The sequence below is a fragment of the Anser anser genome (genome assembly GCF_964211835.1).
Source record: "Anser anser genome assembly, chromosome: 18".
Classification (NCBI taxonomy): Eukaryota; Metazoa; Chordata; class Aves; order Anseriformes; family Anatidae; genus Anser; species Anser anser.
In genome coordinates, this window is record NC_139739.1 from 7,348,053 (window position 1) to 7,358,710 (window position 10,658).

The window sequence follows — 10,658 nt, forward strand, 5'->3', positions numbered from 1 at the left end:
ATGCACTAAGCACCATGGCACGTGGCCCATGCACTGATCTCATGCTTGCAGCCAGAAAGGTCAGAGTGGATTTTGTCTGTGTCAGCAGTACCTAATAAAAAAAAATAATCATTATAAGTAATGTACAGACAATTTTGCAACTTCTCAGGCACGAATGCAAGACAGACAGAAGGCTGCCAAAGTGCAAATCACTCTGGCTAGATGGCTCAACAGCGCCTGGCTGCAGGGACTGGGAAGGGAACAAAAGATCCTAGTCCAGCAACATTAATTTCTTGTTTGTTTAGTTCAGCTTGGTAAAGACCATAGCATCATCTGGCTGCTTTTAAACAGAAGGGTTAGAAGTGCATGAATATCTGATTAGCTGAGTATTCTCTCTCCAGATCTGGACCTCAGCATCTCTTTAGGATGGGGCTTTTTGCCTGCTCTCTTTAGAGTGGGACCTTGCTGGGAATGAAGAAATCCAATGGTCGCTGGAAACATTGATCTCAGACTCCCTGCAAATCACAAAGCAGAGTGGGAAAAATGTCTTTAATGTTTGTTCTTGCCATAATTTAAAGTACATGAAAATCCAGTAAGATATTCAGGAAAAGGAACATCTAAATATTGTCTCTTATGCAGGACAAGAACACTTGCCTGGAAGCAATCAGAAGATGCTTGATAATATGTTTGCAGCTATGTCACTAGTGACCTATCAGTCTTCTTACATATGAAGATAGATGTCAAGGCTGAGCCATTGTGTATTCTTGAGATACAAAAGAGAATACTTTGAAAAGTAGTCCCAGAGCACTGCAGTCATCACCATGAGATGAAGCACAATAAGACATCTGAAAAGCTGTGGCAGTTGTTTTATGTCTGATATGTGTTTTTGTGAATAGCAGCTTCAGTAATTTATGTTCCTGGTTGAAAAGCTTTTTGTAGCCTTAATACACACAGTGGTTAACCCTTCTGCTCCTCAGTTCAGAAATCTGTACAAGTCACTGAAGACAAATAGTACTATCCTTGGCTCCATCTCCATTGCCCCTTTCACATTTATGCACTAATATCCCTTATTTTCCATGCACTTAGAACAGATGTATCCCTGAAGCACAGAACATATCCTAAAAGAAGTATCCTGAAGTATCAACACTTGCTTTTCTCTACCCTTCTGCAGCCTAACCCTCCCTCAACTTAACACGTCCTGTTCCTTTGGGGCTCCCTCCTCTCCTTCCTGAGGAATCTATCCTTTATCTTTGCTGCCTATACTAACACTGTCATCCAACCCCTCCCACAAACTTTTTGCAAGGGTCCAATTCTCTAAAAATTAATTCAACACAATTTCCAGACTTTCCTGGGAAACAGAGGTTTTGAAGAATGACCCCAAAAATCTTTCCCAGGTACAAAGAAATCTAATCTGAGTTGTACCCAGCAAAGGCTAACACTTTTTAGCTGGTGGGGATCTCAACAGAAATATTTGTAGTAAAATTGTATGCATGTGCATATACATGAAATGCAGAAAATGATTACGGCAACAATATCATACAAAACAAGAACAGAGGGGATAATTTCTTATCACAATAACAACAAGAGGACAGAAATATTTAGTCTTATATGTTGGAAAACAATAAAAATGTCCTTGCTTTGTAAAGGATTCTGTCTCTTTTGCCTACATGCCTCTCTTCACGCTCAGCCTGCATTGACCTGTGCCCATCTCTGCAGGCTTGGGACAGTCATTGAAATCCTCAGAAAGTTAATGCAAAGATACAAGATGCATCAGCATCTTGTAAGGTATTGACACGTTGATGGGAAAAAATGATACAGTAATAAGACTGTATGATGTCCGCAGCTGCCTCTGTTGCATCATGCTGCCACTGCATGTCACTGTTAAGACAGAATGGCAAAGAATGACTGGGATTTCAGGGAAGGCTGTAAAACTCCGGTGGGGATGGACCACCCCAAGTAAGATCTGCCCCTTGTCATACCTTAGTCAGCCTCACTCTCCTAATGCAAGCCCAGGATTGAAGACCTGAGACCCCATTAATATTTGGGCTAAGTTGAAAGCAGCAACGGAATGAAAACGTGGTTGGAAGAGAGAAAAGGTGGGACAATAGCTGTGAGGAAAAGGAGAGAGAGAGAAAAGATCATGAGAAAAGAGAGCAATGGTTAAAGAAGACCACTTGCAAGCAGAGTTGAGGTTTATTCACTCCCTCTGCCAGCATCTATCAGCAATGGGGGCCTTCTGAATTTTATAACGATATCTATTACTCTGCTAACAAAAAAACCCAGTTTGCTCAAAATTAACAGGAGCTAAACAGGTGCCATTTCTTGCTACACCTTGCTAGTGTGTTCACAGCCCATCAGAACAGCTGTCAACAGCTTTGCAATAGCACAGCCTCAAAAGGCTTTACCATCCCCATCCCACCCTGTTCCCTCCCCTCTGCAGCCACAGGAGCCCCTTTGCTCCAGTGCATGTCCTAGACCATCTCGTGGTTGGCCTTACGTGTTGTTCTCATTCCTAGTTTATGCGATCTGGGAGACTCATTTGAGATTAAACAAAGGGCTAAAGATTAGGTGCTCTGTAATTTAGTACTTCCTTTGCCTGCTTTATGTTTAACAGCTTTTGGCAGAGAACAAGAAGAGCAGCAGCCAAGATGGGCTCTTCCTGTGAATCCACACGACCTTACCAGAAACGAGAGCGTGTCACTTGACTCTAGTTAGCAAGCCGAACTTTTATCCAGGGTCCCCTTCCACACACTGCACTTGCATTCATTTTGCCATCAAGCCATGTGGTTGTTTAAATAGACTCATGGAAAACACATTAAAAAATAAACCATAAAGGAGATCCAGATGTTTCGAAATGCTAAACTTAGTGCCTCACACTCTTCCCTCCTCATCCAGCTTTAAAAAAATTCCTGAAAAAAAAAAAAAAGAGAGAGAGAGAGGGAAAAAAAATACTCAAAGCATTCCTGAGCTGGTTTGTAATGAGCCATTACTTCATTCTAAAAAGTATACTCTAGCACAGACTCAAATAATCAATCTTTTAGCCATAAACACGATTACCAAAACACTTTGAAGGCTTGGATCAGCTTCATGAAAGGATAAAAATTCTTTGCTCTCTTTTCTATTTTAAATAAGAGGCTTGTTTCCAATAAAATTTAGTTTTCACACTGAAAATATACACAAAGAGGCAAGATGATATCCCTGAGCACCAGTCTGAACGTGATGCAGTACTTATACAGGCTTCCAGGACAGGAGGCAAAGGCACTTTGCGCTTGATTTTAGAAATGTCATGCACAAAGCAGGAGCAACCAGGAGCAAAGGACAGGTCTTAGCTAGCAACTGTGGACCACCTCTATACCATGAGCTGAAACGCTAACGTGTATGGGCAAACTCCTCCTCTTCTGCCAGCTCTGGTCCACCATTTGACAATGAAGAGTGGGTATCTCAGCAATAATGACATCTTGTCTTTGGTGATATCCTGGTGAGACTGGACAGCACTGCCTCGCTCACCCCATGCTCAAGCACACTCGTCCCTTATCACCAGACTAGCACTTCTCATCACCCATCTTAATTATAGGCGTGTTTTGGAGCTACAGGGCCAGAGGGTTGCCAGTTCTGCTCAGTTCTGGAGTCAGCTGCCATTTGCACATTACTCCTACCCCCAGCTCCTATATTTTTCTTCAAATGAAAAGATTTTTAACCTGATCTTATTTCCCTAGGCTGGCCAGGAACCTCCTCAGCTCCATCTCCATACCACAAGTCAGACTAGTAATTAAATAACTGCCTGGCCAAACTCAGTTAGATCATTTTCCCCCTTCTTTTCCAGGTATTGTCTAATAGTTCCCAAGCTCTCCCCCTATAGTTTCCTATAGCTTTCAGGCAGTCTGAGAAACAAAGGAGATCAAGAATTGTATTTTATAATCCTAGACACAGTAATTGAAGCCTTACCTCCCTGAAAAGTTGTTGAGGGTTATTCAGTGGATGAATATGACGAGTGCATTAATATATGCAGCCTTGTGGTCAACCATAAAAAGTTGCGCTGAGAAAAATGTTGAGACTAGGTCACTAGGGTAAGACAACTGGGGTGACTGCCTTCCTCTCTGTGTCCCTCAGGCCCAGTTTCCAGGCTTATTTAGGCACAAATGCCAGGAATGAACTAGTCATTCATGTGACTTGATCAGCTCAGGTGCTTTTGAGAATCCCCTTAAGGTACTCATCGCCATCAGTAACCACTTCACTACCCTTGAAAACCTGATCCACAGTCTCTTTTTTTTACATATGGAGAGCAGAAGCTCCACAAGCCTAAACTTCGTAGAAGAGAAAGTGTTTCTAATCAATGAAATTGCCTCACTTCAAATTCATCCACTGGGATACATTAAGATCTATACTGTCAGTAGTTTTTGTGCATAAAAATAAACGGAAAAAATGTGTTTTTCTAATAGAACTTGCACCCAAATAGTAATTAAAATGCTCCTAGTCCCACAAATTCAGTAATGTCTGCATACCTCTCCTTTCTCTCCTCTGACCCATTCAGAAGTACCATTTTATCCAGACCAGCTCATGTCTCTCATGTAAGTCTCAGACATCAGCGAAGATTTCCCCAACAGGCTTTACTTCACTAAAAAGAAGCGTCCCAGCCTACCTGTCAAAGTAATTTCTCCAGGATCTGGCCCTTTGAGACTTACCATAACTACACACTGCAGATATGCTTCAAAATCAGCTCCAAAACATTTGGAAATTATTACAGTCCGCTAACTCTGTAATTATAAACCGCTGAAATTACTTTGAAGCTTCAGTTAGGGAAGACTAATGCTGCAATTACTCAACAGAGCCATTTGCAACCTGATTATCGATGAGCATCATATGTTCATATCTGCGTGTGAATGTGAACTACTGAAGGGCAGGACACTACTAACCACGCACCTCCAGGCGCCTCTTGTTAATATGTTGCCCCATAAAACAATCTTCCATAAACTAAGAAAATAATACATTACATACTGGTTTAATTGTTAGTTATAGTTTCCTCGTAAAGCAGCATATATAAGAGGGCACTGTGAAAAGCTGGTATGTTTTATATAGGAGGCCAGCAAATTACGGCTCGGCAGCATGGAAATGATTAGCACCTGCACATCGGCACAAAGCAGCAAAGTTTAGAAACCATGATCTCAGCTTTTGGCAAAACGAAGAGCCTGAAAGGTCTTAAGTTTTCCTGGGCAATAAATCCAGTGATTACTGAGATTATATTAACTTAAATTAACTTCCATCATTTTTTTTGTTGCAGCAGCATAAACAATCCTACTCAGACCTTGCCCAGTCAGGCACAGCTCTTCAAGGTATTGCTTCTTGTGGAGAGGAAAGATGAGTCACGTAGTAAGACCTGATCCTGTGACCCTTACTCACAAGAATAGACCCTGAGTCTGCAACACAGGCTGAGTAACCAGAACTTATCAAATTTTAGAAGCATTTGTGAGGAGAAGAGTTTCTTCAGTAAAAGTCTACTTGTCATTAAAAATTGGAAACTTCTCTCTCTTAATGTTTTTCTCTACTGGAAGAGCGAACGTATTTTCAAAAGCCTTTCAGCAATTTACTGAAAAGCAAATATTTTTGTGGGATATTCTCACAAAATGAAAGCATAATTCAAAATAATTCTTATGTAAAACCAGGGTTTTGGTGTGGGTTTTCTTGTTTGTTTGTTTAGTACCTTGGACTCATTTTGATTGCTGTTATTTCCAAGATGGAATGTAAAAATCTAACTATGAAAGCAAAGACTGCAGAATTAAGGTCCTTGAGCAATTCAGTCCCTTTCAGCAGAATGCCCTACAATCAATGGGGCATATTTCCCAAGAGGAAGGTGCAAAGGCCACCGTGAGCCCCGTTCATGAGGAGCGGTGTTCAGCCCTCTGCGTCACACCCAGCCCATGCAGGGTGCGGGAAGCAATTCACAGGGAAACCTGCTTCGTCACAAAGTTCAGTTATCCTCCATTTAGCTGTGCTGTAACTTAGAAAACCCAGTTATCACTGTGGAAAAAACGCTGGCAAAGAGCAGACAAAGCCATGGGCTATAAAACTGGGCAGAACCACCAGTCGTCTCCCACAGACACGCACACATACGGTGAGGAAGAGGAAGGTGACTTGCAGGTTTGGTTCCACCACTTCTTACAAACCCTTTTCCACCAGTGTGGCTGCATGGGCATCGTGCAAGGTCATAAACTCCCGTGTGTTGTGAATATCGGTCACATTGGAGAGCAGAAAACACCATTCTTCTACCTGCCAGTGCCAGGGAGCTTATAGCTTAGCAGGAGACAGAGGACGAAAGCAGCAGGAAAGCAGACAGCTTCATCTTCCACCTCCTGCAGGGAGCTGGGTGAGGACCCAACACCGAACTCTGTACTGCCCGCTGGGGCTGGTGACACTCGACGCAGCGGCTGAGTGCTCTGCAAGGGGGGATGCTCATCCCCGAGCTCACGGGGCACACAGCCAGGCCCCCAGGTCCACCAGGCTCCTGTGCTGTCAGGCAGCACACCAGGGCCCCAGCGCAGGCACCCCTTAGCTCCCGGCACCTGCTCGTGCCGTCGGTTCGGAGGAGAGCACAGGCAGACAGGGCGTTACTGCCCGCCTTGGACTAGACACCGCCTAAGAAATGAAAGGCAGTACTTTCTCCCCGGGTAATGCTGTCACTTTCACTTAATTAAACTCGTTTAATAGGCACCTCCCTCCCTCGCACCTCCCTGTTAGCAGACATCTCATTCAGGTAGGAAGATTAACAGCGTTTTAGTTACTTTGATGTTACCCAGAGCAAATTCAAAATTAAATGAATCTAGTTAGTCCCTTCTACAGCACAATGTCTTTTGTGTTAACATTACTAGTCATTATTTTTTCTCAGAACCTGTCATGGAAGCTCGAAAGCAAACGGATACTTGTATGTTTTAAGGTGTTCAGATCTTCTCAATTAGTGCATCCCTGTCTCAAAGCTTTGAATCAAACCCATGAAGTTACAGGTACTTGTGGAGGGGGAATAACGTCTCCCTGTTCTACATTGTTACGCAAAATTGTCGCGAACACTGGTTTACAGCTCTGTTTATCCCAGAAGCTTATTTCAAAGCCATGTCCTGTTGTTGATAGCTTGACTTTGAACCAGAGTTGATACAGCATCATAGCAAATGCAAACTAAGCCTGTCAGCATTAGGAGAACCACTCAGATATGTCACAAACAGAATGGCAGATTAATAGAGGCTTGAAAAATTAACATTTTTTAGAAGATCTCGTGGGTGGAAAGAACAGAAAAGGATGGGAACAGGAGAGGATATGAAAATAAGCCAAAAACAAACAAACTCTCTTTGCCTTGGTTTGCTTGCTTTTCATTTTTTATTGGTTTTATTATTTTTTTTTTAAAGCTCCCATTTTCTGTGTGTTTCCTAATAAGATTTTGGAGTCATTCCTGATTTTACCCCACCTTTTTTTCTTCTGAGCACTTCAGCATCAGAGTCATAAAACAACAGCACACTGAGAAAATTCTTAACCTCATTATACACTTAAAAGAAAAATAAAGAAAGAGAGAAACACAGCCTGATGCATTTCAAGTCCATCCTCATCAAAGCATTAGTACCTGCAGCCAGACCTTTCCCGTGCCCCGACTTGTCCTGGCTCAGAGGAACTTATTTACTGTCAGGTTAAATCAGCTCCCCGCATCCATCTCATCCCGGCTCCTGTTCCTGACCCCGCGTGGCACCACGTGCCCTGGCAGAAGAGCCGAGGGCTGTGCTGAGGCAGAGGCAGCCTGCCCTTGCCAGGACTCCTGCTCCGAGGGCATCGCTGCCGAACCAAAATCATTCAAGCTGTTCCATCTCTGAATAGCCTGAAATGCAAAGCAGGGCAGGGAGAAACCAGCTACAGGTCCCTGTCAAACGCCTTGCTCAGCCCAGCTCCATTTAGACCAGGTGGCTCAGGACCACGGTGCAGGTCAGTTCTGAGCATCAGTGAGGATGGAGACCCCACCTCCTCTCTGGGGACTGGTTCTAGTGTTGGACCATCCTCGTGGGGGAAAAAAAACTAACACTGCAGCAGCAGCTCTAACATCATCAGGTCAGTAAAGGGATTTCCTTGTTAATTTTTCTGAAGTGTGCAATCTAAGGAAGCAATGGTGCAATCGCATTGCTGCTCCAACACCTGACCTTACTGAGCAGGGCTGCCGAGAGCGCGCGAGGAAGAGAAACTATTTGGAGAACATCTTTGCTCGCTGCCCATTTGGTTGCTGAAGGGTAGATTGTTCCTCTCCCTTGCTGTAGCAGCAAGCTGTTGTTTCACTCCTCCGATAAAGCTGTTGGTGCGGTAAATCCAGCACCGAGGTACGGCAGGTTCAGCAGTGCAACAGTTCACCGAGCGAGCTGTGAAGCGCGCCCGTCAGCGCAGACGGCTCGCTGCAGAAGCGACTGCTCAACCCGTTTCTATTAAAAATATGCACAGGAGCTGCTCCTCTCCAAGCAGTTACTCAGATCCTGCTTTGCTCATGAGACAGAAGTGTTTTCCTCCCCGTGGCTCGGCAGAGGATAAAACTTCTGTGGAAGGAAATGCAGCTATTCCTGTGAGCAGGCTCCTCACTGTAAGCCGACCCACTCAGTTCCTCTCCAAATGTTTCATCTGGTCCTAGAGGGGGTTGAAATTAGCTCCTTCCTTTTGGCCTCCCATTCTGAGTAGAAATGTGAAGTAATGGGGAAAAGCGCCTCCCCAGCAGCTGCGCAGCCACATCAGCCTCAACCAAGGCTTGAGCCTCCAAGCTTAAGCCCGGGTTTTTGCAGAAATTGGGCTTAGGGGCTCAACAGGCACACGTGAGCCCACATACAAGCACCTAGACAGGACACTCAAGCACAGCAGATGTGAACCCAGCTGCCCCAGTGCCGCAGGTATTGCCCAACCCTGCTCAGACCCACCGCCTCCCCTGGGGTCTCCTCGCCGTAGCTGTGGGGCTGCTGCCCCTCACCAGGACACGGAGCTGCACCTCTGCCACCACATTTCCCATCTCTATAAACCAGATCTCCCTCCTTCCCAAGGCGACCCTGAGACTATGTTAATGCTTGAAAATGAAAAACGCCATGCAAGCTACAATAATTAAAATTCCAGTTTAATTCCTCTGTGCAGGAGACGGAGAAGAGGTCTCTGGCACAGGTTTTCCCACTACCACAACAGTTTGTGCATTGTATTATAAAATTTTTCAGTGCCATTTATTTTTATTTGGCCTGTGAAATACTTTGGGGAAGGCCTCCTTGTAAATGGCCCATAAAGTTTGACAGGAACTAAACCTCCCGCTGTTTTTGTGACTGATATAAAAAAGAACCAACTTAGTTGGCACCCTTAATGCATGTTTTATGGGAAAAGGAAGACTGTCCCTCTGTAGTAGCAGCCGATTCCCAAGCAGACCAAGTTCAGTCCTGTAAGCATCTTTTGTGGCCTTTTACGAGGTAAGGCTTTCCTTATAAAGCCCTGGCCTCGCCACAAATCCTCTTCCCTCTGGGCTCATCCATTAATAAGCACTTTCATTAAAATTCCACCTTTCCTAGAGAAACAGCCAAGCTAATTTAACAGGAAATTGACTTTCTCCGTCACCATCGCGCCTTTGACTGCAGCGACACAAGGCACCTTTGGCCAGAGACACCCCGTCTGCGAGCACTTCTCCCTCACGGACCCATCTGTAAGAGCTGGGCGGTTCCTGGCACTGCTTCAGGAACGAGCAAAGGGGAAGCTCTCAGGACAGCCACTTCTAAGACAGCTGCCTTCAGGAAAACACCCAGAACACCTAACGCATTGCATCTTCTGCTGTCACCAGCCTTTAAGGGAGCACGATGTGGCTGCAGAAAAGCCCAGGAATAACGATGGGGGCTGGAAAATATGGGTCTCTAAAGGACAAGATAGTGATGGCACTGGTCTGAGTGGTTTTGGTCCAGACACACACTGAAACCAGATGGCAAGAGATCGGCTGGAGAGGGACTAAACAAGTGACAGGGTCACTCGGACAGTGTCAGAGCTCTCCCAGCTCTCAGTGCCCTGCAATCTTTTGGGGCACCATCCTCCTGCAGACGTGAGTCTGTCACTAGCAAAAGCTCAATCCTATAGAAATAAAAAAAAAAAGAAGGAAAAAAGCAGCCTCATGTCACACACGCTATATTTCAGAATATAAATTTCGTCAGCATGCCAATATTTTATGAGCAGAGAAGGGATCTGAGTTCATCAAATACATTATCTGCATCCTGTGTATTGGCAAACTTATAGGAATTAATAACTTTTTTGGCTTTATTGTAAAAATCCATTTTTTCTCTCTTTTGGCTTCCAAGACAAGCTTTCAGGTGGAAGGCTGTACATAACACCACTGTATTTAGAAATGAGAAACCAGAAACGACAGTGACTCCATCTGTCCATAAAGAAAAAAAAAAAAAAAGAAAAAAAAATACGATAAAAAATCCATACGAATTTATTTTGCATTCTAGTGACGTATCTCTCTGCATTTCACAAGAAAGTGTCCAGGGAAAATGACAGGTTTATTTTTAGCCTTTCTTTAATCTTTGCAGAGTATAGCAGCAGATTGCAACCCATCATGAGTGTCCCAAACTAGGCTGAGACATGCTACTGAAAAAGAATGGGTTTGGATTGACTGTCATATTGCAAAGATATGGAGATGTTCTTAACAACCA

The 10,658-nt window shown here is 44.2% G+C and overlaps 2 long non-coding RNA genes across 2 annotated transcripts in view; both read right to left on the minus strand.

Annotated features, from left to right (window-relative positions):
* The window catches only part of LOC310883514, a 142,150-nt gene that overhangs the window by 32,796 nt on the left and 98,696 nt on the right, over nucleotides 1–10,658 (minus strand). The window lies entirely within an intron of this gene.
* LOC310883516 lies at nucleotides 514–4,530 on the minus strand. Its single transcript, XR_014573578.1, has 4 exons — nucleotides 3,925–4,530; nucleotides 2,661–2,888; nucleotides 1,959–2,087; nucleotides 514–1,857 (listed from the first exon to the last, which is right to left on the minus strand). It is a non-coding gene; the product is annotated as an uncharacterized lncRNA (long non-coding RNA).